Raw genomic sequence first — 27,568 nt, 5'->3', positions numbered from 1 at the left:
GTACTTCAATATGAAATACATTCTGTATTATTTTAGTAAAGATCCAAGTTGAAATGGGAAAAAAAAATAAACCCTTATAATTATGATGTGAAATTTGAATCTCATTATCATTTAATTCTCAGCTTCTAAAATGTAGCCATTATTAAAAAAAAAAAACTCATGTCAGAGTTTTTGGCCACAAATATATTTATTTACAGTAATATCAGGTAACTTTTATCAGAATATATTTAAGCCATTACTGAGGGCTAGTCAGGTAGTTGGAAAGACAGACAGGAATGTTATTTGTTGAGAAAAACATAGAAAGCTGCATATGGTAGTCTTAATCAATTATCTTAGAAAATGGCTGCCTTAATATCTAAGGGAATCAGGACATGGTCCTTCCATTTTATGCTAAAATTAATTAAATTTAATCTTTCTTATCTAGTTATGCAAGTCAGAAATTTCTGCAGCTAAAAGTCATTTCATTGCAAGTCTTTCCATTGGTTAACAGATGCTTATCGAGGCAGTGCTGGGTGTTCAGAGTTGGTACCTGAATAATTACATTGGCCTTGATTTGGGTTCTGTTAATGAGCACACTTTTTCCTTGTATCATCTGAGTTCCTTTATAAAGTGAGGCTGATGTAGAAAAAGGACTCCCAGGCATCCTTTTGAATAATAACATGTTTTTGATCAGGACATCTTCTCATTGAATTTTTTTTTTCAGTTGCAATTTGCTTACTGACCTATATACTTGAGTGACTTTTCAGTTGTTTGTGTTTATTTAGCCAACATTTTGGGGGAAGTTTTATTTGCCAAAAATGGTATTTTTCCAGGGAAATGTCTAAGGACCATTATTTAAAAATTTTAAAGGAGACACGGTGTGGCAGAGTGAGATTGGAGGTGAGCAGGTTCTGTTCGTGGGGGTGATAGGAAATGGTGGGTGTGGCTGAGGCTAAGTCACGCGAGGACATCCAGGAACTGAGCTGGCTATCATGTGAAGGGAAGGCAGCACCACTTTTAGCTGCAGGGATGCTGAAATTGGGGTATGTTACGTGGCGGTATATCTTTCAAGACACAAACTAGTGATTTGTTCCTTTGTGTCTCTGTTCTTTCTCACGAAAGACTGAGGCTGCCTGTATTCATGGGTTCCTGTTCAGGAAATGAGAATAGTAGGGACACAGGTAAACACAGATGAAAGTCTTGAATCTTGAAACCATCATCATTGGTTTCCCAGGCTCTAAATGTCAGAAGCTCACTGCCATGCACCCTGGAGGGAAAGCTTGGAAAGAGGATGTCTCTGAGCAGCTGGATGGAGGGGTGAGAAGGCTGCCTGTGGGCTGGGGTGGCGGGCTGGCCTGGACGGTTGGGACGAAGGTCTTCTGTGATGGGCTTTGGGTCGGTAGACCAGCCAGCTGGCCACTTATCTCCTGCAAACATTCGGCTATGATCCTGAGAGCTCCTGTCAGGATGAGGAGGACGGAGCCTAGGTTACAGAGCCAGTGGGAAAGCCCCTCGTGGAGAAGGTACCTATTACTAGATGATTATTCACGGCACCAAATCCAATCATTCTTTCCCAACCCCTGCGAAAGTAGAACTCTCATGAGGAGTGAAAGTTATTCATGGACACTTGAATGGCCTGAAGTGTATCCCAAGATATTTTGTTCCCTGCTTCCCACACCTGGTTCTTCTTTGCTTTACTTCCTCAACCTCTGTTGGAGGAACAATGTGACACCTGACGTCAGTTTCCAGGTGCTTTCCGTCTCATGGCTTTATGATCTTCCAGGAGAACAGCTTCTCCTTTATCAGAAGGAAGGTGGGTCCGCCCTCTGGAGGGGTTGTCAGGCTGCTGGGAGCCCCAGAAGCTTCTCTGCCAGCCCACCATTTCCTCTGCAACCCCCGCCAAGTTCCCCCCTCCCACCCCCAACCCGGCTCACATAGGTGATGCTGGCACAGCCTGTGGAAGGGCTCCCAGCTGCGTTCTGGGGCATGTGGCGGTTCTTTCTCGGTAACAAGTCATAGTGGAGGGTCACTTCTAGCTTTCTGCACCTTGGCTTGAATTTGCCTGAATAACCTCTTGGACTCTTGCAGTTTTTCAGTCTGGGCCCTGAATTAGATCTCTGATGAAAGCTTATCTTTACCCTCTGGCTTCTTTTATTTCTCTGCTTCTATCCTTGACCACTAGGCCTCCTCTTATGGACCTCTCCCCTCTTCCCAGTAAGTCTTTTCCTCACTGGTCCTACCTACACTCATGGACTTGAGTATCTTCTGTGTCATTATATGTAGCCTAATCTCTTCCTTGAATTTTTTGTCCTTATCAGACATACCACTTGGGCATGGAACCATTACTTCAAATAGCCCTTGCCTATTAGGACACTAGGTATCATTCTCTATCTAATCCAGTGCTTTCTCCTGGGGCATGGATGAATAGGCAATGGATGGATGATGGATGTGTGGGTAGGTGGTTGGGTAGGTGGGTGGATAGTTGGATGGATGATGGATGGACAGGTAAGTGATTGGATAAGTGGGTGAATGGATAGATGGATGGATGATGGATGGATGGGCAAGTAGATAGATGAGTGAATGGGTGGATAGATGGATGGATGGACAGATAGATAAGTGGATGATGGATAGATAGATAGAAATATCATACCTTCACCTTCTTTTCCACATCTGAAGTTTAGCACTTAACTATGCTGGAGGCTTCTGTTTCTATGATTCCACAGGGAACTGCTCTCTCAAGGTCAACAACACTCTCTATATTGCAAAATCCAATGTTTGCCTCGCTGGAATTATTTTATTTGAACTTTCAGTCGTCTTGACACAGTTGACCACATATTTTCATTATTATTTCCAAATTTTTCTTCTCCTTTATTGTCCTCTTCTTCTTAGTCTATCTTGCTGGCTCTTTCTCATCTTCTGAAAGCTGAAGTTCGGGAAGATAGATTCCTGATTCCCTTTTTTTCTCTAGCAGTTTTCCCTAGCAGTTTTCCTGCCTAGGTAACCCCATTCAGATGTATGGCTCTGAAAATTGTCATTCTGCAAGGGAATTGCTGTTGGAATTTCTAGTTATGACTTCTCTTATGAGCTCCAGACTTGTGAATCTGCTGCTTACTTGAAATCTCTGCTGGGTTAATATACTGCACACGTTTAGTTTGGACAAAAGAGGAACTCTTGGGCAAATAAATAAACATAAATAAATAAAGAGAAGAGCAGTGCTTCTCTGGTTCCTACTTACCCGTCTATCACTCTAGTTGTTCACATTCCAAACTTACAGGCTAGTCTTAATTTCTCGCTTCCCTTTATTCTCTGTGACTGATTGATTACTCTTTCCTATTACTTCTACCCCATCTACCCACCTGGTCATGGAGGGTGATGGTTGTGAATAATGGGTCCAAATACATGAAAGAAGAGGAAGCCACACACAGCACAACACAAATCAGCATCTCTGTTCTGCCAACTTTTTTGTCTGGACATCTTCTCTCCTGTCTTCCATCATTCTTAGGCTCTTGCTGATGGATATTTGGGCTTCCATGGTGGCTCATCTGATAAATAATCCACCTGCACTGTGGGAGACCTGGGTTCGATACCTGGGTTGGGAAGATTCCCTGGAGAAGGAAATTGCTACCCACTCCAGTATTCTGGCCTGGAGAATTCCATGGACTGTATAGTTCATGGGGTCGCAAAGAGTCAGATACGACTACTTAAAACTCATGGCAGACGTTTGGAGTTTCCTAAGGTCTGTAGTTCCTATCCCAGATTCTTCCTACAATACACTCTGCCATTCTCAGGCAGGTGTGAACCAGAAAGGATACAAGCTTTGGAATTACAGTTTTCCTGCAGGATTCAGGAAAATCAGCTGCTTGACCAACCCTTTCAGTCTCCTGTTAATTATCTGTGTTTTTAATGTGTTTTTAAGTCAAGCCCAAATCTTACTTTGGAAGCAGACATGGTACAGCTAGGTAATAAGAAGATATTTGAGGCCACACAAGTAATGTATAAACTCTTTTTATTAGGGTTTAATTGTAGTTTTTTTTCTGCCTAAACCAATGTTCTACCTAAAGTAACATTCCATACAAAATATCTTCCTGCAAATTGACAAGCACTTTCCAGGGACCATCAAAGCATAAGAGATGCACTTTCTGAAAGAAATGAGATGTTAGGAGAGAGTCTTTAGCAACTTTGCCCAGATGTGTTTTGCAATGAGCAGCAGGCTTTCCTTCATCATGCATTTTTAAAGGAAGTGGTTTTGTTCAAGTGATTTCAGAAAAGAAACACAAAACAAAAACCCTAAAACTCCTGCTCTAAATAATTACCAGCATTTTTTTTTTGTGGTAGAAAATGGAAACTAGAAATATTTTAATGAGTGTCTTTGAGTAATATTATCAGTTTCTTTGTGCCATAAATGTATATTAAAGATCCAAGATAGCCTGTGCTATTATGGGAAACATATGAATTATTCATATGTAACTTAAAATAGATAATCTTCCCCTGCCCATAATTACCATTTACGATATATATATTTTTCTGTACATCTCTCATTTTAATGGGGGGATTATAAAGCTATAAACACCTCCAGTTTTCTTTAATTACTATCCTATATTTTGAATGAGCTCTTATTAAGAAAAAGCTTCTTTTTTTTGGTCTGCTAAAATATTGATGACCATCGTTAAACCATTAAGTGCAGGAGTGGGGAATAATAGTAGGTGGTTAGTCTGGGTGAGGTGGGTTTTCTTTCTTTCTTGGAGTGTAATTGCTTTACAATGTTGGGTTAGTTTCTGCTATACAACTCTAGTCAGCCATATGTATACATATAGCCTCTCCTTCGTGAGCTTCCCTCCTGCCCCCTACCCCAATCCCACCTCTCTAGGTCATCGCAGAGCACCCAGCTGGCCTCTGTGTTAAACAGCAGCTTCCCACTAGCTATCTGTGACATCAACGCTATTCCCAATTTGTCCCATCCTCTCCTTCTCCCCCCAAGTGGGTTTTAGCATTCCATTTCCTTTTTGCTTTCCTAATTGCAATTTTTTTTTGGTTTTGTTTAAGTGAACATTGGGCAGTGAGCATGCTGAGATGTTCAGTTTAGAGGGTGAACTTCAAGCCTTCTGTGTGGTGGGCTATCTTTTCCTAACCTAGTTAAAGGCTGGGAGAGACCCTGGGGAAGTGCTCTGGCCACAAAGGCTTGGGCTGTGTGTCCCTCACATGCAAACCTCATGGTCAACCCTGGAGAGGAACAGAAGGGGCCAGGAACTTGATGGCTGTGAAAGTAGAGATCTGTTTAGTGTTCCAAAGAAATTCTGCCTGGGAAACTGCATGTGTGCATGCTCAGTTGTGTCTGACTCTGCGACCCCCATGGATGGGGGTCTGTGGCCTGCAAGGCTCCTCTGTCCATGGGATTATACAGGTGAGAATACTGAAGTGGGTTACCATGCCCTCTTCCAAGGGATCTTCCTGACCTGGGGATCAAACCTGCGCCTCCTGCATTGGTAGGTGGATTCCTGGGAAGCCCAGGAAACCAGAAGCAGCTAATTTAATCCCCAAGAACCACAGCAGAGGTTGGAAACTGTTCTTGCCAGTGGCAGAGTTGTTTTACTTCTTTCTCAACTGCCAAGGTTTAGAGAAGAGCCAACAGTTGGCAGAAGCCTCCTGTCAACTGTCCATGGACAGACAAGTGATGGACAAGGAAATGGCAGGTGGGGAGCAGTGGTGATTGGAAAACAGCTACGGCAACAAATTATTGTCTACACATCCCCAAACTTGGAGTTGGGGGGGGACTGATGATGTAAGAGGTGATGGTCAGCTGGGGGTCCACCTGGACAGGAGCCTGAGGCTGGCTTCCTACTTGGACCAGCTTCTTTGCCCATGGGGCCAGCTAATTGCTTTCAGAGGAGTTAGAGGAGGAAGTATCTGTTCTTTATCTATTTACCTTAATTAACGATCTGTTTTCACTGTCTGGGATTCTAATAGTAGTATGTTTGCTCCTTTTGACAATGACGTTCAGAGTCAATAGTTTTATGGACAAAATATCTCTATTTTGAAATAAGAACCAACCAAATGGGCTTCCAAGTAGTGCTAGTGGTAAAGAATCTGTATGCCAATGCAGGAAACGTAAGGGACATGAATTTGATCCCTGGGTCAGGAAGATCCCCTTGGAGAAGGGTGTGGCAACCCACTTCAATATTCTTGCCTGCAGAATCCCTTGGACAGAGGAGCTTGGCAGGCTACAGTCCATTGGGTGGCAAAGAGTTGGAAGCAACTAAAACAACTTAGCATGCAAGCAAGTTTCTATCAAATCACTCTGTGATGTTGAAGTCAAATGCATTGCTGGCTAACCTGTGTCCAGTCTCTGTGGTGTGGACCTGAAACAAGGTCTAAAGAGCCTCTAATTCATGGTGGACTCACCAAGAAGCCTTTGTTTCTTTTTTCTTTCCTTTTCAAAAAAATTTTTAATAGAATTACCTTCTATATACTCCAGTTATACATTTTTTTTCCCCCTGAATCAGAATTTCTTTCAGTTTTACTTAAAATCTAGTGTTTCTGATAAAGTTTCTTGAAATTTTAGGGAGGCAGGTTGGTGAGGACAGGATTTTTTTTATAAATGTTATAAAATGTGTAGAATTTAGTTCCTAGCCATGAATAAGAATGTCTTTATACAGACACAGCCTCAAGACATAAGCAGACCATTCAAAAGTAGGGAAATACATTTTTTGGGGTCATTAGCTTAGCTTTAATGTTCTTCCAGCCATACTGCTATTAAAATAGTGATACTTAGTAATGTAAGTCACTTCTTTCTAACTCTCATGAACTGTCCTCCAGAGGAGATGGAACAATGAATTTGTAATGAATGAAAAGTGCTCTGACAAGTCAAAGGCTCATCCACTTGGGAAAGAAAAAAAGAATTAGAAAAGCTAATTCTGGAATCAAAATTATTCTCCTTCAAAAATATGTACTGAATTTAGTTCTATGATTATTTAGACTCAGTTCTGCCAACTCTTGAGAGTTCCTTGGAAAGCAAGGAGATCAAACCAGTCAATCCTAAAGGGAATAAACCCTGAATTCTCTTTGGAAGGTCTGAAGCTGAATCTGAAACTCCAATACTTTGGCCACCTGATGCGAACAGCTGACTTATTGGAAAAGACCCTGATGCTGGGAAAGATTGAGAGCAGAAGGAGAAGAGGGCAACAGAAGATGAGATGGTTGGGTGTCACCACCAATTCAATGGACATGAACTTGGACAAACTCTGGGGGATGGTGAGGCACAGGGGAGTGTGGTATTTTGCAGTCCATGGGGTCACTAAGAGTCGGACATGACTTGGCAACTGAACAGCAGCAACCACGCCACACAGCTGCCTTTGACAAGTCCTAGATTAACGCTGGGTGGCCACTGCCATGATATACATCCACTGCTTGGGTGATTCTATCTTCTCCCCACTTAAAGCATCACCCACAAAAGTTATAAGACCAACCTGTGGAGGCAAGTGAGACAGGAGATGATTAGAATGTAGAATTATAACAGTATTAGTAGCAGAGCACGCAAGAATGTGTGTTAAGTTGCTTCAGTGGTGTCCAACACTTTGTGACCCCATGGACTGTAGCCTGCCAGGTTCTTCTGTCCATGGGATTCTCCAGGCAAGAATACTTAGTGGGTTGGATGCCCTACTCCAGGGAATCTTCCCAACCCTGGGATTGAACTTGCATCTCTTATGCCTCCTGCATTGGCAGGCAGGTTCTTTACCACTAACCCAGTAGTTTAGTCACTCAGTCATGTCCGACTCTTTGCGACCCCATGGACTGCAGCATGCCAGGCTTCCCTGTCCTTCACCATCTCCCGGAGCTTGCTCAAACTCAAGTCTATTGAGTCAGTGATGCCATCCAACCATCTCATCCTCTGTCGTTCCCTTTTCCTCTTGCCTTCAATTTTTCCCAGCATCACTGTCTTTTCTGATGAGTCAGCACTTTGCATCAGGTGGCCAAGGTATTATAGCTTCAGCTTCAGTATTGATCCTTCCAATGAATATTCAGGACTGATTTCCTTTAGGATGGACTGGTTGGATCTCCTTGCAGTCCAAGGGACTCTCAAGCGTCTTCTCTAACACCACATTTCAAAAGCATCAATTCTTCGGCGCTCAGCTTTCTTTATGATCCAACTCTCACATCCATACAGGACTACTGGAAAAACCATAGCTTTGACTAGATGGACCATTTTCAGCAAAGTAATGTCTAGTCCAGTAATCTCATGTAACTCATTTTGAGCCTGGGATTAACACATGAACCCAAGAGACTGGACCATAGTCATGTTGAAAGTTATTATGGTAGGCAGCTCCACCCACTTCCTTTTTCAGCTCCTTTTAGACACAACTGCCTTTGCTTTTTCTACCCAGTCATGCAGTATTTATTCAAATTTCAAGCTTGATATCTACTGACTTGTGTGCACATAAGAAGCCTTAACATGGTAACAGAGTGGAAGTCACTTCCTTATTCTAAGTTTCACATGACACACATTTCCACAGAACAGGTCTTCAGTTCAGTTCAGTTCAGTTCAGTTCAGTCGCTCAGTCGTGTCTGACTCTTTGTGACCCCATGAATCACAGCATGCCAGGCCTCCCTGTCTATCATTATCTCCCCGAGTTCACCCAAACTCATGTCCATCGAGTCCATGATGCCATCCAGCCATCTCATCCTCGGTTGTCCCCTTCTCCTCCTGCCCCCAATCTCTCCCAGCATCAGAGTCTTTTCCAATGAGTCAACTCTTCACATGAGGTGGCCGAAGTACTGGAGCTTCAGCTTTAGCATCATTCCTTCCACAGAAATCCCAGGGCTGATCTCCTTCAGAATGGACTGGTTGGATCTCCTTGCAGTCCAAGGGACTCTCAAGAGTCTTCTCCAACACCACAGTTCAAATGCATCAGTTCTTCGGCGCTCAGCCTTCTTCACAGTCCAACTCTCACATCCATACGTGACCACTGGAAAAACCATAGCCTTGACTAGACGTACCTTAGTCGGCAAAGTAATGTCTCTGCTTTTGAATATGCTATCCAGGTTGGTCATAACTTTTCTTCCAAGGGGTAAGCGTCTTTTAATTTCATGGCTGCAATCATCATCTGCAGTGATTTTGGAGCCCCCCAAAATAAAGCCTGACACTATTTCTACTGTTTCCCCATCTATTTCCCCTGAAGTGATGGGACCAGATGCCATGATCTTCATTTTCTGAATGTTGAACTTTAAGCCAACTTTTTCACTCTCCTCTTTCACTTTCATCAAGAGGCTTTTGAGCTCCTCTTCACTTTCTGCCATAAGGGTGGTGTCATCTGCATATCTGAGGTTATTGATATTTCTCCCGGCAATCTTGATTCTAGCTTGTGTTTCTTCCAGTCCAGCGTTTCTCATGATGTACTCTGCATATAAGTTAAATAAGCAGGGTGACAATATACAGCCTTGACGTACTCCTTTTCCTATTTGGAACCAGTCTGTTGTTCCATGTCCAGTTCTAACTGTTGCTTCCTGACCTGCATGCAGATTTCTCAAGAGGCAGGTCAGGTGGTCTGTATTCCCATCTCTTTCAGAATTTTCCACAGTTTATTGTGATCCACACAGTCAAAGGCTTTGGCATAGTCAATAAACCAACACCTCGGAATTCATCTGATATGACCATCCTGCAATAGGAGAGACAGATATGTGTATACATGAATGTTTCAAGAATCTTCATTCAGTGTCTACTGTGATAGCTGTTGCAAACAAAAAGCAGTGTGTGTGTGTGTGTGTGTGTGTGTGTGTGTGTGCGTGTGTACTCATGTGTGTGTGTTTGGTGGGGCTTCATTTTGGGAAGATAAGATAGTTCTGGAGATGAATGGTGCTGATGGTTCCAGCACAAATGAATGTATTTAATAGTACTAAACTGAAAATATTAAAAATCACTATTAAGAATCATTAAAATGATAAATTTTGCAAGATGCATATTTTACCAAAACAAAAATGTAAGAAAAATGGACTAGCGTATTTTGGCTCTCATTACCTTTTGAAACTGGGAAATCTGTAGCACATACATACATATTTCTGTAAATTGGTATATATCTCTTCAGCATTTTTTTTTTTCACGAAACCATACTTATGCTTTCATTCTGCTTTGAATGACCATCCAAGATTTATTACAGGCTCCAGTAGACAGTGCAATATAAAGAGTACAGTCCTTACTTCTTGCTAAGGACATTTTTAGATACAGTGTCTTTTTAGACATGAGACTGCCTGCACACCAGAGATTCCTGAGACCCATTCTGGGCTCCCAAAAACCTGGGCAGAAACCATGGAAGTCTGAAACATCCATGGCAGCAGCTTCAAACTCCAAACTTATATGAAACACTCCTGTAAACACTGACATCTCCATGAGATAGCATGCCAATTACAGCGTAAGACTAATGTTTTCACTCATTCAACAATTGGATTAAAGCCAATTTTTTAGATCCCTAAATATACACCAGCTTTCTGCCTTTGATTTCATATGCCTTGAGCACGTTCCAAGAACCTCTGAGGTCAGTGCATCTCAGTTCATGAAGGGGAGCCCTGAGTGGATTCTGAGGGTCTAGATTCTAGAACATCCACTTTCAGTTGTAGGAAACCTAACATCAGTGACAGAAAACTCCTGGGGCAGGCCTCCCTCTGCAGCTATCTTTATATGAATACTCTTAACGACACATTAAAACTGTGACAGAAAAGAGGAGCAAAACAGTGATTATGCCTTCTAAAATTGGATTTGTATTTCCAGACCTCTGTTGCTATGGCAACAAAAGCAGCATCCTTGCAACACATCAAGAAACATCTTTCATTCATAGAGTGCGTACGTTTCAGGGCTATGAGCAGAGATTAAATGAGTCTGAGTATGTAGAACATTTAGCACGGGGCCCAGCACAAAGGAAATACATCATAAATGCTAACACTATTAACATGAAAATCTTGATTCACCCAGGATTTACCGAACACTTCTGTGTGCTGCGGGTAGTTTAGACAATGTGGACATAAAACGCTAAACTGTAGAATATAGACTTTGGAACTTGCTGTCTTTGGTTAGATATCAGATTCAGAGCCTGAAAAGTAGGACAGCAAAATAAGACGAGATAACACAAAGTGAGGAAATTGCCAGGTGGTGGTGGAGGTTTTAATGACCAAATAGTCACTATTTCCTGAGGAGTGTGCTGTTTCTGATGCCATGCTGAGCTCGTGTGCCTGATTTTGTTGACCTTCTATAAAGCTCCTTTACCCAGAGGGAGACTCAGTTCATGAAGGGGAGCCCTATGTGGACTGAATGGAGAGACTTGGGCGCATCACTGACACTAAGTCAGTTACTCCTGGACTGTATTTCCTGGTGCCCATGCTCCCTCGATTTCACTCTGGTTCTGGGGGCACCCTGGGTGGGGACCTTCTGACTCCAGCTCAAAGCCTTTGTCTAATAATACTGTGATGTCACAATTCACAACAAGAGGTACATACTTGGTATGTATGGAGGGTTCCATACTTTGACCACCCGATGCAAAGAGCTGACTCATTAGAAAAGACCCCGATGTTGGGAAAGATTGAGGGCAGGAGGAGGAGGGGATAGCAGCGGACAAGATGGTTGGATGGTATCACTGATTCCATGGACATGAGTTTGAGCAAGCTCTGGGAATTGGTGGTGAACAGGGGAGCCTGGCGTGCTGCAGTCCATGGGGCTGCAAAGAGTCGGACAAGATTGAGTGACTGAACAACAACGTAGGCGTCCATTGGCACAGAGCCCCTAAAGCCCTTGGGAGACCCTAAGGGATGTGAGCAACGAATGTGTGCATTTATGTGTTACTCAGGGGACTTTTGGGAAGCCCCTAGGTCCCCTAAGTATGACGGCTGGTCCCTATGGGAACCAACCGCTTACTGAGAGGGCTGGAACTTTCAGGTGGACCCCTGCCCGCCAGGCAGAGGAGAGGGGCTGGGACTGAGTTCACTCGTCTATGGCCAAAGCCTTCATCTACCACCCTACGGGGTTATGCTGAAGTTTCTGGAGGATGCCCTAGTTTCACGATTCCCCTCCTTGAACAAGTATCAATTTTCAATTTCCATCCAAAAGTATTACATTCAGCTTCAAATTCTATTTTATCCATTTATTGGATGACTAAACTTTCCTGAGTCTCAGTTGGCAGAAATGTGGAGATAATAGCACCTGATTTTCAGCGAGGATTAGAAGATGTGAGATAGAAAATTCCTACCTAAGTGTCTGACTTTACACGCAGTCTGCCTTATACTTAATAACTCTGCTGCTTGTGGCTTTGGTTATGACGTCACCACAGTGACAGGAGCACGCTGGTCCCACCTCCATCACCCGCACGGCTGCTGCCTGGGGGAGAGATGGCTCATTTGCTGAGAAGCGTTTCTTCAGCATATGCATGTATTCTGAGCACTTTACTTCAGTGATCTCATTTACTCTCCAACATAAACCACGATGACAGCCCTGGGATAGATACTGTTATCTCCCTTCTTACACAAGGTCCCCCAGCCAGGAGGAGTCCAGGAGCAGATGCGAAAGCAGGGTTAGTCTTGCTTCAGGGCACGTGTTTTCAGTCATGACCTTGGCCTTGCCTCTCAGAGAATTGTGTGTTTATTTTTACGTAATTGTTTCTGTTTTATTTGACCCCGATGTGTAGGTCTCTCATGATACGTTTAAATTCTAAATCGGTCCTTCTATTTGTGTACCTAATATCGCTACTTTCCTGAAATCATTAGCAAAATCAAATCCACATGCCATTCAATGTTTATAGTAACTGGTAATTAAAGGTTGAAAAAAAACTTACTGTGACAAAAATAACCACCCCTTTATTTCCCAGACTTGACATCCCAGATGATTCAATAATATTTGAAAATAAAGATTCACTGACATTCTCTATAATTTTTGTTCAATTCCACAAGGTATCCTTTATAAATGAATGCAGTGATGGCACTTCCCAGGTGGTCCAGCAACTAAGACTTCGCCTTCCAGTGCAGAGGGCGCAGGTTCAATCCCTGGTCAGGGAATTAAGATCCCACATGCCTTGGGGCCCAAAAACCAAGACATAAAACAGAAACCCTGTAACAAATTCAATAAAGACTTTAAAATGGTCCACATCAAAAAAATATTTTAAAAAAAAGAATGCAAGGAAATCATTATAAAATGAAATCTGAGTCTCAGCTCCCAGGTGTGTTTCATAGTCCATGCTCCTCTGCAGACTCTTCTGTGGGGGTGTCATTCCCCACTCCGCACCCTGGAAGGGCTGCAGGGTGCGGAGCTGAGGGCTCTGAAATGCTCTTTCCTGAGGCCAGATACAGATACCCTTGCCCCCTTGGCGGGGCGACTGCAGGCTGACCTCCACCCCAGAGCCCCTTAGGGTCAGGCTGCAACCTGATGGACACGATAGGGTTGTGCTCTGCTATCTCCGTCCCCTGTCCCTCCCATCCAAGCCCCCTTCTGCAATAGGTTTCCAATGACTTGGTGTTTAGGATATACCAAATGCATTCTGTATTGTCAGATTTTGGTCATTCTAATAAGAATGTAATATAAATTTTAATATAATCCAAATGCTCATCAATCCCCCAGCCTGAGACATGATTCTTACTTGACGTCCAGATAAGATGGCCCTTGACTCCATCTCAGGATCTGTGAGAAATTCACCGTCTTTACTAATTAAAGCTGAATCCAGGCATTGACATGTTTTAAAATCTTGTTGCCCTCCGTGGTGGGTGCTGGCTGTTTCTCTTGCTGTCTCTCTCTCTCTAGAACTTTCTCCCATCTCTTCCCCTCTAACCTTCAGAACCCCTCCCCCAACAAACCAATGAATAAACTGCGCACAAGCAGCCCACCCTCAGCCTCTCTTTCTCCCTCTTTCCCACTGGACTGACCTTTGCCTGGGGCGGCCAGTGAGGACACCTGTAAGGAAGGAGGTTACTCCACAAGGAAGGCTCAGCAGAGGGTCGTGGGGACGCCGTGGAGACCAGGTCATAGCTGGACGGTCACAGGTCTCTTGCCCTCGCTGAGGACGTGCCCACAGGCCCCAGGGGAAGCTGTGACCTCAGTCTTCCCACCACCTGGACTAGGCTTCCTGGCCTCTCTCCCCTCCAATCCTTGCTCTGCTACGGATGGGTGGTCTTCCATGGTTTTGATGCCTCCCGGCCTCCTGTGCTTGGAGCCCTGCAGCCAATCATTCTGACCCCAGAGGAAAAGGTGAGCACGTTTCTGTAAATAAGAGGCCAGTCACAGGAGTGACCAACTGAAAAGTGGGGCTGAGCCCCCAAGGGCCGCCAGCCTCTCAGGTGGTCCTGCACCCTCTCTAGGCTGGCAGGTGGTCTCTTGAGAGCCCTGGCTGAGCTGGCTTCACATCCCCTATCCCTGTCTCTCACACGGGGCCTCCAGGCTTGTTCTCAAGGCTGTGTGTCACAGGGCCTGCTGTAAACTGTTGTATCCCCACACGGTTCAGTTGTAGACTCCTAACCCCAGTGGGTTGGTGTCACGAGTGGAGCCTCTGGTCACAAAACCATGAAGGTGGAGCCCCCAGGATGGATCAGCGTCCTGACAGAAGAGATCTAGAGAGCCCTCTGCCCCTTCCTCCAGGCGGGGACACAGGGAGAAGATGCCGTCCTCACCAGATGCTGAATCTGCCTGCACCTTGACCATAGACGTCCAGTCTCCAGAGCTGGGAGAAACGCAGGTCTGCTGTTCAACTGCCCAGTCTGTGGTGTATTACCATAATAGCCCAGAGGGACTAAGACATGCCCCCAGCAGTGAAGACAGTGGTCACGATGTGCGTCTCAGTGAATGGAGTACAGGTCCCCACCCTCATAGGAGGAAGACAGGACATTCTGGCTGAGGCACCCAGGTGGCTCCCTCAGCACCGGGGGTTGTTGGCACCAAGCCACTTCCTCCATGTTCACGCTACCGAGGAGACAGTGGACTGAAGCATCCTCCCATGTTGTTCAGCTCTCTCTGCAAGGTGGCTTCTTGATGGCTGCTTGGGAAGGCATTACATGATGAACTAACAGCTCTGAACCTGCAGCCTGGAGCCAAACCCAAGGTTGCTAGGACTCCCTCCTCTGGGAAGCCATCCTGCTCGAGCCCCCTTGTAACTCATAGTCCCGGCACCTCGAGCAAAGCTGCCGGGAGCTCTCTTGACTCCTAAGTTTGTTCTGTCCTTCTTTCAAGGGATGGAGAATTTCAGCTTCTAACCCCCCATCCCGCATATGCCACAGGAACCAGAAAAGCAAGAGAACAAGCAGAGTAAAGTGAAGGAAAATAAACAATCCAGTTACCACTTCTGCTTAGTTATTTTCAGAAAGCATTGGAAGATAATACCTCTGTGGATAATCAAGAGCCAATTTATAATCATAACACCTGCTTAAGCAAATTAAAGTAAGTGCGTAAAGTATGGCAATCAAGAAAAAAATGTATCTGGGGAATGATCATTGATGGATGCTTTTAGAAGAAAAGTCAGTATGATGGGAGCGTTTCTGAATTTTGGCTGGTGTCACACAATCACGGTCTTTGATAGTCAGATGAGTTTGTCCTCGGAACCACAGAGGAGGAAAGACTTTCCCTCCACCCTGTTAGGTTCTGTACCTGGGCCTGAAAATTAAACTGAGTAAAGGACAGATTGATAGGAGAAGAACATTCGCATTTTATTCCATGTTAATTTTCTGTGTGTATACAGAGTCCTTCCTACACAAGAAATAAAAACTCAGAGAAGCAGATAGGCATGACAAATTAGATACCATTTTAACAAAGAATGATAAATTTTAGAGATTGAAGGGACAAAGGAAAAAGTCTGGACTGGGGGTGGTAAATTGTGGGGCAGGGATTAGGAGATACGTGGACCCAGGTCTGATAGATGATTAGGGCTATTTTCGCAGGTTGTGTGCATAGGTTCATTCTGACAACAGTGAGAGTCTTCTGTCTTCCTGGTCCAGGGAGGACACCCTTCTCATGGAATTTGGCTTTTGGGTGGTAAATGGGAGATTAGAAAGCCCTTCCTGTATGTGCAAATACCCTCAGTTCCAAATAACTAGTGTGCCCACTCCACATATTTTGGGATGGAACCTCTTCACCCCTGAATCATCACTCCATGACTATAAATCAGTAGGGAGCCTTGATCTAATCAAGGAGGTGCAATTTTCAGAAAGTGACTCATTGCCAACTGGGGTGACAGGTTCAGTTTCCTGCCTCAGCCTCCATAAAAAGCCTGTAAAAGCCCCAGAGAATGGGGTTTCAAGAGCTTTGAGACTTGTGAACATGTGAAGATTTGGGAATAGTGGGGTCTGGAGAGGGCACAGACACTCACATCCTTTCTATACCTGCTGCCCTGTGTGTCTCCTCCATCTAGGGGTTCCTAAGTTACATTCTTTTAGACACTCTATTGGAAAAAAGTAAAAGTATTGAGTATCACAAGATACCCTTAGGAAAACTGGAAGGAATTTCCAAGCCTGTGAAGTCACATGGTTGCAATGTGAGTGTGTGTTTTCTTTGCGGAGAACTTAACCCTGTAAGTGAAGCTATTAGGATGGAGATGGAGAGGACCGTGGGGAGGCCTGTGACAGGACAGCTTCCTGGTTTGCAGAGGGCAGTCTGAGAAACCAGAGAGTTATTGAATTTTAGGAGTGGCCGTGAGTGAAACTCTCCTGAGATCAGATCTGAATCTGGAATGGCATGCCAAACAGGTTTCCCTGAGCAGTGCTGGGTCCTGAGTCCAAATGGCAGGAAGACTGAAGGCTGACTTCACACCAGCAGGGAGCTTGGCGGGTTCCTTTGGGGACGAGACCAGTGGGAACAGGGTGAAGATGTCCAGTGGAGATCTGGGTTAGAGATACAAGTGCATTGCGACACACTAAGTCTTTAGGGAGCTGTACCCCCTTATCCAGAGCAGCCTATCCTGGCACTCCCCCCAGCCTCTGTTTTCTGAAACTCCCTGGCACTTTCTGTAAGTATTGCTGTTTTGAGCACTTAATCATAGATTAGGTTTTATCTGATGCATAAGTGTTTTAGTGTCTTTCTTCTACCATCACATAAAATCATCTGGCGTGCCGGGAGAGTAATTTTTTTTTTTTTAACCTAATCATCTATTCCATTCTCTGTGAAGTAAGCAGAGCAGGTATTTTGACTCCAACTGTCAGATAAAATATGCATATTGGATGGAAGTAGGTGGTGATAAACAGGGTGGGGCCTCTAGCAGGCCCTGCCCATTGGAACTCAACACTGAATCCAGATGAATGTGCAGTAAACACTCACGACAGAATAAATGGGTCAGTAACATAAGGCTCTTTCTTAAGGCAGATTTTATGAATGAAGATGTTAGTTTTTTGTTAACCTGATTGGTCTGTAATATTTCATTTGTGATGTGAGAACCAAAATTTCTAAAATCACGCATATTTTCTCAAAGATACCTATCACTTCTTTCTCAATTTTAGCTCTCTTTAAAGTTCAGAAGATGGTAGTTAAATATATATACACTATAACATAGAGAATAAAAATAAGAACTTCATCCGGTCCTATGAAATTAGAACTGGAAACATTTTGTCGAGTTGATATCATTGCCAATAAATTATAGCACCCAGTGGAATTTTAAAAAATCACTTCACCAGCACAATTAATTCTAAATGTCTCGGTCGATGTGCTTGTCCCTCTTCCTGTGAGAGATATTTGTTTAAGGTAAAGGTGCTCACTCCCCATGAGTTCTTGGGAAGAGGATATGAATGTCCCTTTCAAATGTGATTGTTGTGCTTCCAGGCACTGTCCAGACCCATCCCACAGGCATTTCTTCCCTAGTAGGTATTTGTCATTTTTACTTCTTTACCTCTCTTTGCCCATCACCATCAAGGTTCCTTTCTTGACTCTCAACTTTTATCTCACGCAGCTTTGAGCCCAAACAGCCTGGTGTGTGTGGTCGTCCTGTACCAAGGGCTCAGTGCGGAAGCAGAAGCCATGGCCCCATTCTCTGGTGGATTTGGTCCACAGAGGGAAGCACAGTTTAGGGGGCTTCCATACTGACAAGTTTGCTCAGAGGGGGGCCTCTCATTTGGGGAGAGGTGATGGATGGGGGGAGCAAACCTCAGGGCAGGGCTGAGATGGGGGGCCTGAGATGGAGTCGACAGGATGGAATCAGTGTGGTCCAACCTCACACCCTGACTTAGACTATCCCACAAAACAGCCTGGTACTGGCATGAAACAGACATGTAGATCAGTGGAATAGGAAAGGAAGCCCAGAAATAAACCCATTCACTGGTGGTCCATTAATTAATTTATGACAGGGAGGCAAGAATATACAATGGAGTAAAGACAGAGAAGCAGCGCTGGGAAACCTCTACACCTACATGTTAAAGAATGAAATTAGAATGTTCTCTACAACCATACACAGCTATAAACTCAAAATGGATTAAAGACAAATGTAAGACTGGAAACCACGAAACTCCTAGAAGAAAACGTGGGTGGAACACCATGACAGAAATTGATTCTGTCTCCTCAGGCAAAGGAAAGAAAAGCAAAAATACACAAACAGGACCTAATTAAACTTAAAAATACTTGCTCAGCAAAGAAAACCATTAACAAAATTAAAAGACAAGCTACTGAATATTGGGTAGATCAGTATAAACTCGGTCTACAGTGCTCTTCACATTCTTTTCTACAATTTATTTTTCCAAAGCTTTCATTAAAAAATGCTTCTTCCTTTATTGAAAGCCCTGCATTCATTCCCAAGTGAAATTCATAAAAAATACTAGATCATATTGTTAGAACCCATGCATGACTGTCATTTTGATAAAAGTAGGAACTAAAGTAACAACTAAAGAAGAATCATTTTTGCTTTGGCTATTTCAAAAGCAAACCATAATTATTGCTATGGATAAGAGCCATAAGCTGTGCACGGGGGATTCGGTGAACTTGATGAAAATGGCCCTTGTCTACACGGTGCCCTTGGATCAGCGAGACACAGGCTTTCCACAGAGATTGCACAGTGATGTGAGGAAAGGATGCTGTGCCCACAGTTATTGCCATCAGATACTCCTGCTGTTAGATGCCTCCATGAACTTGTTGCTGCTTTAATACCACAGTAGATATTTTTAGGGATGAAAGTGGGCTTCCCTGGTAGCTCAGATGGTAAAGAACTTGCCTGGAATGCAGGAGACTTGGATTTGATCCCTGGATCAGGAAGATCCCCTGAAGAATTCCCTCTCCAGTATTCTTGTCTGGAGAATCGCATGGACAGAGAAACCTGGCGGGCTACAGTCCAAAGGGTTGCAAAGAGTCAGACACGACTGAGCAATTAACACACACACACACAGAGGGATGAAAATAAACAGAAATCTATTATGCAATCATCTTATCTTACAGATGACAAAATGGAGAAATACCTTGAGACCAATGAAATTCATTTTATCCTGCAAAGTTGTGAATGAAAGCTGAAGTACATATCCACAGACACACAGACACACACACTCAACACTCAATTAATCTTGATAGAAAGAAGGAACCTAAACTCCTCTAACCCAGCAGGTGGGATGTAAACTGAGGCAATTAGAAGAATAAGCAGGCATCACAAATTCAAGACCAGCATCAATCCCTCCATATAGTCATGCCCACAATCCTCTGTGATAATGATTCCTCTCATTGATTCAGGGAATGGAAGTGATGGATAAAAACCCTAACAAAGCATAAAAGAGTTCTGCTTGGGGGCCCAGCAAATTACAGCTTCTGAGGGTGATATTCAGAGCAGAATCTGTCCCAGATCTTCAGGAAGGGGCTTTGAATAATGGATGCAACCATTCTTTGAAAGTTAAAAATAAGTGTGATGCAGGTAGGGGAAGGTGGGACTTAAGATACCTTCTCCAGTAGGACTGGAAGGTCAGAAGGAATCCTTCACTTCACAGGAGTGACGATTGCTTGTGTAAGATATAGATCTTGACTAATGTGAGTGCTGATTGAAGAGAATTATTTAAATCTCAGTAACAAGTAGGAGTCACCACAGATCCTGCCCCAACTCAAAGATCCCAGAATCTTCAGTACAACTTTTGTGATCTGGAACTTACCCCCAGGGGGCTCAGAAAGTACTATCTCTGAAATGCAAGCAAGCCAGCAAACCCCAGACTCCAACAGATCAATAAACCAATTAATCACGAGGAGTTGGGAGTGAGGTGAGGTCAGGATTTTCTGGACAGCAACCCACTCAGGTGTTCTGTCCTGTTCTCAGGGGAGGGGAGCTCTAACTGCATTTTGATGCCTTGCAGGGCTGCATCTTCACTTATCCTAAAAGAGCACAAGACTGTCATCTTGATAGAAGCAGGAGCTAAAATAACAAATGAAAGGGAGACAAATTACAAAATAAATAAATAAATGAAGTTGACCTTCTGCAAGAAGGAGGGAGAATGCAAAGCCAGAGAGCACCGTGGTGGCCCCGAGGGCACGGGGGACCCAGGTGGTCAGTTTTGGGACTGGGGCATCCCAGGGAAACTTCATGATGGTGCAACTTCCCTTGCCAGGCCTGGGGAGGCAGTTGGGAGCCTCATGCCACCCTTCACCTGCGGTCGATGAACTGAACGCTGACTTCCATTTAATTTCTAATTTTCTGAATGTCAGTAGCCACATAGAGCTGGCGGCTGCTACCCTGTGACACAGGGTACAGCTGTGACAGCTGCTACAGCTGTGACACAGAAAAGTCTATTGCTAATCATTTATACATGATGTTCCAATCATCATTCATCATTGATCACTGCTGGTGCTGTGTAGACCTAATGTCAGACACGTCTCTGCTCTGCCCAGTGAGCAAACCTTCTGAACATGAGGGGGCCAAACGTTCGTGAAGTGTCTCTTGTCTCAGCCATTGTGGTCAGTATCTAGGACCTCGGGCTTCTGGTGATACACGTGGGTGTGGCTTGGTCTGGTTTACCTCTGGGCAGACTGGCAGGCAACAGAAAGAATGCTTGCAGAGCTCTCTTGACCAGAATTTAAGAAGAATGTGGAGTGAGCTGAAAAATGTGCACACAGGCGTTAAGAGATCGTGAACTGTTTGCACTTGTTAGAGTGAGCCACAGCAATGGGTGTCACACCTCAAGCATTTCCTTACAGTCACCTTTATATTTTCTATTCGTATAGTGCCAATTATTTTTTCTCTTTCCTTTCTTTGTTCTTTTCTTTTTTTCCTCCTTCCCTCTCTTCCTCCATCCCTCTTTCTGTGTTGGCAGGAGGCATGTAGGTGTGTCCTCTGGCATGGCACTCAGGTGTCACAGTGGTTACCTGCTGAGGGTGCCGGAGTCACAGCTGAACATCTGTGGCTGACTAGAGCATCTATTTTTGTTCTGGGGAAGCAGTAATGGGAACTGGCTCCCAGCGTAGCCTCTCCGGAGCAGTGGCTCAGTGCCTGCTCTCTGCACTCTGCTCTGCTCTTGGAAACCACTCTCAGCAGCGAGAGATGGGGCATCTGATGGAGCAACAGGAACCCGCTCCGTGGGGCCAATGCTTGCGGGGTTTCCCCTCGGTTTCCCCGGCAGCTTCTGTTCATCCTGTCCTGAATTGGCAGAGGCAGAAACTGCTTGGCAAAGAGCACATTTTCGGCACATGTGAGGCTGGAAATGAGGCCTGACTCTGGCCCTTTCTGTCCACGGTGGGGCATCGCCAGGTCTGCACCACTGGCCTGTTCCCAGTTCAGGTCATAGCAGGAGAGGCTGTTTGAGCAGCGGCTCTCTGGAGCCCCTGCTTCATCTTCAGCTCACCTTGCAGCTGTTTTCAGCCACCAGAGCCAAATTTATAGACACATGTGGATTTAGCAAATGTGGAAACAAAACATTTCTTACAAGTGGGGAAGTGAGCCAGAGAAGTGATGGCGAAAATGGTTAAATGAGGCAATGAGTTGGGTCCAGGAGACCCAAGGGAGAGCTAGGGGTGGTTCTGAGTCAGCTCAGGAGGAAGACGGGGAGAGACCACAACAGAGCGCACGGCTGGCTCCGTGATTTCATTTTTAGTGGTTTTGAAGAGAGGAAACTTCTATAGAGCAGACACTTGTTGAAAACAGTGTCAAAATTGGCAGAAATGGGATTTTTCTCATTCAGAGAAAACCGACTCATCTAAAAATAACAAAAAAGAAAAAACAAGAAAAAAGTTCATTTTGATTTTTCAGAAATTTTGACAAATGTGGGTCTGTGCTGACCACTTAAAGATTTGTGTGGTATAGAAAAAAATGCTATCCATTAAATTTGATAATTTCTTTAATGTGATGAAATATGATAACATATGAATAATAAGAACCACTGTGCTCCAGCAGATCTATGTGTGTGTGTTTAACTTTAACATATAAACGCATATAGGCTTTGTGATTTTGTGTGGCCCAGTTCAGTCCAGTTCAGTCGCTCATTTGTGTCTGACTCTTTGCAACCCCATGAACTGCAGTATGCCAGGCTTCCCTGCCATCACCAATTTCTGGCGCCTACTCAAACGCATGTCCATTGAGTCAGTGATGCCATCCAGCCATCTCATTCTCTATCATCCCTTTTTCCTCCCACCTTCAATCTTTCCCAGCATCAGGGTCTTTTCCAATGAGTCAGCTCTTTGCATTAGGTGGCCAAAGTACTGGAGTTCAGCTTCAGCATCAGTCCTTCCAATGAATATTCAGGACTGATTTCCTTTAGGACTGGTTGAATCTCCTTGCTGTCCAAGGCACTCTCAAGAATCTTCTCCAACATCACAGTTCAAAAGCATCAATTCTTTGGTACTCAGCTTTCTTTATAGTCCAACTCTCACATCCATACATGACTACCAGAAAAATCATAGCCTTGACTAAATGGACCTTTGTTGGCAAAGTAATGTCTCTGCTTTTTAATATGCTGTCTACGTTGGTCATAGCTTTTCTTCCAAGGAGCAAGTATCTTTTAATTTCATGGCTGCAGTCACAACCTGCAGTGATTTTAGAGCCCCCCAAAATAAACTCTCTCATTTCTTCCATTGTTTCCCCATCTATTTGCCATGAAGTGATGGGACCAGATGCCATGATCTTGGTTTTCTGAATGTTGAGTTTTAAGCCAACTTTTTAACTATCCTCTTTCACTTTCATCAAGAAGCTCTTTAGTTTTTCTTCCTTTTCGTTTAGTCTTTCTTTTAGCTTTCTGCCGTAAGTGTGGTGTCATCTGCATGCTTGAATTTATTGATATTTTTCCCAGCAATCTTGATTCCAGCTTGTGTTTCATCCAGTCCAGCATTTCTCATGATGTACTCTGCATACAAGTTAAATAAGCAGGGTGACAATATACAGCCTTGATGTACTCCTTTCCTGATTTAGAACCAGTGTGTTGTTCCATGTCCAGTTCTAACTATTGTTTCTTGACCTGCATACAGATTTCTCAGGAGACAGGTCAGGTGTTCTGGTATTCCCATCTCTTGAAGAATTTTCTACCATTTGTCATGATCCACACAGTCAAAGGCTTTGGTATAGTCGATAAAGCAGAAGCAGATGTTTTTCTGGAACTCTCTTGCTTTTTTGATAATCCAGCGGATGTTGGCAGTTTGATCTCTGGCTCCTCTGCTTTGTTTAAATCCAGTTTGAACATCTGGAAGTTCATGATTCAGGAACTGTTGAAGCCTGGCTTGGAGAATTTTGAGCATTACTTTGCTAGCATGTGAGATGAGTGCAGTTGTGTGGTGGTTTGAACATTCTTTGGCATTGCCTTTCTTAGGGCTTAGCTCAAAGTGAGCACACAGATATCAGTTACATGAGTAAGTGTTCTAATTTATTATAGTTACCACTTCCAAATAAACTGCTCATCTCAATTTCTAGTTCTCATAGGTACATGTCTTTCTTCGGAGTTTGTTTCTTAATTCATAGAAATACAGTTTCTCTAATGTGTCAACACTTCCAAGGGCTGTAGTTATTGTTTAGTCGCTCAGTTGTGTCCAGCTGTTTGTGACCCCATGGACTGCAGCACGTCAGGCTTCCCTGTCCTTCACCAACTCCCAGAGTTTGCGCAACTCATGTCCACTGAGTCAGTGATGTTTCTAACCACCTCATCCTTTGTCGCCTCCTTCTTCTCCTGCCCTCACTCTTTCCCAGCATCAGGGTAAGAGATCAAAATGAGATTCAATGAAGACCAGTGTGTTCATGATTTCCACTATCCCTGACATCTTCCCCACGATAATTATGGGAGTATAGGGATTAGGCACGATGATGTCTACTACCAGGGAAGGCAGAAGAGGGTTTGGTGAGTCTCTAAAGTTGTGTATCTTATTTGTGGCAAAAGCACAGACCCACATAATCCACGTCTTCGGTCGATAGCTCAGGGCGGATGCATATCAATAGCGGGGGTGGTCCATGCCAGCAGACCTCTGTGGCTCAGACAGGAAGGTCAGTGCCTCATCTCACCCAATGCCCATGGTCCCAGAGGAGAACTCAGCAGGGTCCACATCCTGAAGACTCCCATTTCTCCAGGAGCAAAGAATCCTCCTGCCTATTCCAAGTCTTTATTCTTAAAAATCACAATTCCATATTTAGTGTTGCCTGAAGGCCTAGGTGGAATGATGGTGATAAGATTTTAACACAACAAACTCATCTCCTATTTTCTAAAACCCATGAAACGGCTCTGTCATTCGGAGGGCTGGTGTGTTACTGAAGCTGCACTTTTTATCAGCCTGGGGCCAACGAGTGCATTTCACCTCATCAGCCTATGGCAGGAATCATGACTCACGTCACTTCTGATCACTGTGCGTTTTGGTCTCAGATGAAAGGGTGCAATGAATTTCCCATCAGTGTTGCAGGAAGAGTGAAATTTACATTTTCCTGGCATATGTGACTTTCACAATCTTAATTTTTTTCTGAAAAAAATGTTTTCTCTTGCAGTAGGGCAGACTCTGATCCCGGTGCCATTGTCACCGTGTTTGTACAGAGTGAGTGTCGAGTCAGCTCAGTGTTATGGGGGTTTTTATACTTGGCACTGTCAGGTAGGCATTGTAACTACTGTACACACAACACACACATTCACACACACAGGTGCAGGGCCTTTTTAACTGAAGCAGAATGTGGTCTCCAGTGAGGAGGCAAGAGGTGTGTGTGCGTGCCTGTGTGTGTGCGTATGTGAGTGTGTATGTGTCTGTGTGTCAAGCTAGAGACTAAGAGTGAAATGAAGACAGATGAGTAGTTGGACATCTGTGCACACTTTCCAAATTCTAAGTAAATGAAGCTATGGAGAAAGGCATCGCAATGTAGGCTTTGAAGAAATCAAGGACTTTATGGCAAATGAAAGGATCCTCAGTGCACAATGTTCTGCTTCCTTGCAGAAGGCGATGGGTCAGACCAAAGGATGGTTCAGGTGACTCTCGGTTCACCATCTGGGAACACAGTGAATCCACACTTGGACCTGAAGGAAGCAGAGTCTGATGGGCAGCCTTCCAGGCCTTGGAGTGACCACAGTCCCCTGCCCCGGCTCCTCATGTCATGAGGACAGGACCCAGAGGGCCCGCTCTCTCAGACATGATTTTCTTGGAGTGGGGTAAAGAATTCTGAATCAATGGCTAAACACAGCGAAATCCCCCTTGGGACTGGAAGGGGTGGCAGAGGGGCCTTTGGGAGCATTGGACTTTGGAGCTATTACCTGAGGCTGAGACTGCTGAGTGATGTGGCCAGATACCATGCGGTGGCCACGCCGACGTCCCACGTGAGTTAGCATCACCTGTCAGCTGCCCATTCATGTTTGCTCCCATGGAACTATTTTCCTGATGTCTGTCTGTCCAAGCTGGGAAAATGAAATCTAGATTAAAAGATGTTTGAGATTTCTCATCCTGACTTACCTTGTCAGGCCTTGGAAGGCGATGGGGTTGGGATAAGCATAGCAGTCTCCCGGGAAAAGCCAGGTCAACTCCAGTTCCCCCAAATTCCCCTCGGCCACCCCATGACCTTCACCTTGGGATCCCTGGGCTCTGAGTGCAGGGGTCTCCCTCTCTGTGCAGCTCCCCAGACCCGTCCAGGATGCCCACCTACAGGGCACAGTTACCAGCAACCTCATCTGATAGGAGCACGGCCTGCCTCCCACCTCAGGTCATGGACTGTTTAACTGTGTGAACATGTTTTGTTAGCCACAACCTACCTATTTCCAGAATAAACTTGGTCTTTCGTTTCCTCTCACTTTTGGCCAATGTCACTTCTTAGAGCTTTGGAGCTCAATGATGTTATTGACAAATGACCCAAAATGTTGTGCTTGGTTATTTTTTGTTTATTTATTTTTAGACACTAGAATATCAGTCTTGTTTGGCAGTCCTGAAAATCACAGCCTTTGAATAGTTATTGGTTGGAATGAGGCTTCGACTTTGGGGAAACTTGGTGGTGGAAAAGTCCAAAGTCAGCTCTGCTGAGATTTTTTGTGATGAGACTGGACCTTGACTGTTTCTGCACCGCTTAGGTAGACATCAGGGAGGTGGAAGTCATTCATGAGACCATTGGATCGACTGAGCTTTACCTTAGGGGGAGCACACTCCCAGGCAGTGACCAAGCCAGAGGGGAGATGAAGAAATAGCCAGCGATGTCCACAGGGGCCTGAGGAGGAGGATGCCTGCTGTGGTCCACCTCCCTGGGGTTCAGTTGCTCCCTGTGGGCACGCCTGACCTGACAGCCCGCACATCAGGGCTTAGTCAACATTCACCCCACCGACTTGGCCAACTGCAGGGATGGGAACCACGTGGCTTTGTGATATTTAAAAATCAGTCACAAGTCTCTTGATTGAGGTGGTGTTTTCTATCTTCATCTCCAGATACAAGTGAAGTAGTCCACTAAAAAACAGAGTCACAAGACAGTCATGTTTATTCGGCAAAGCTCCAAAAATAGTTGGAAGGAAATCTGAAGATAAATGGTAAAACTATATTCTTTTTTTTTTTTTCTATTTAGAGCACTTTGTTTTAGAGAAATATGGATCAAACAGTGATTTCAGAATTGGGAAGATCTGGTTGACATGTCAACTGTGGTATGGTGTGGTCTGTACAGAATGACACAGCAAAGTGGTTTTTAGATCTGCTTTCTTTGTTATTTTCCAAATGCTGGTTCAGTGATGGAAATCAAAGAATGATTTCATTTATTTTTAAGGTACAAAGCATTTTTTACATTTTATGTATGTTTCTTGAAAACAGAAAACAGTGTATATATATCAGTAATTCTCAATCAGGGAATTTTGTCTGCTCTTACCCGGGAGATATTGGTAATGATTAGGAATGATTTCTGTTGTTGGAACTGGGGGTGGGGAGGGCTATGGGCATCTAGTGGGCAGAGCCTGGGGAGGCTGCTAAGGGTACTACAGTGCCAGGATGATCCCCTCAGCAGATAATAACTCAGCAGATAATAACATCACTGGCCCCAAGTGATGTCAGAAGTGCTGAGGTAGAAAAACCTTGACGCGAGTGTATGTGTATAAAATTACATGTTTGTATATAGATATGTACGTAGATAGATATGTATCTATGAATATACGTAAATATATACATATACCTATAAGGGGGGATGGGGAGGGGCTGGGTATTACCTTTCAGTCATCTGTGGATCCACAGCAAGGACTAAGTTTTATTTGCTGGACTGCAAAGAGATCCAACCAGTCCATTCTGAAG

General features: G+C 44.3%; 2 long non-coding RNA genes across 4 annotated transcripts in view; both read left to right on the top strand.

The window, feature by feature from the left end:
- Positions 1–27,568, top strand: part of LOC106991526 (uncharacterized) — a 156,105-nt gene that overhangs the window by 99,336 nt on the left and 29,201 nt on the right. The gene's annotated exons all lie outside the window — the stretch shown is intronic.
- On the top strand, positions 939–26,102 carry LOC121816171 (uncharacterized). Its single transcript, XR_006055624.1, has 2 exons — positions 939–1,296; positions 25,259–26,102. It is a non-coding gene; the product is annotated as an uncharacterized LOC121816171 (long non-coding RNA).

Source organism: Ovis aries, chromosome 13 (genome assembly GCF_016772045.2).
Source record: "Ovis aries strain OAR_USU_Benz2616 breed Rambouillet chromosome 13, ARS-UI_Ramb_v3.0, whole genome shotgun sequence".
Taxonomy (NCBI): Eukaryota; Metazoa; Chordata; class Mammalia; order Artiodactyla; family Bovidae; genus Ovis; species Ovis aries.
The sequence above is the reverse complement of the archived record's forward strand: the minus strand, read 5'-3'. Positions and strand labels throughout refer to the sequence as shown.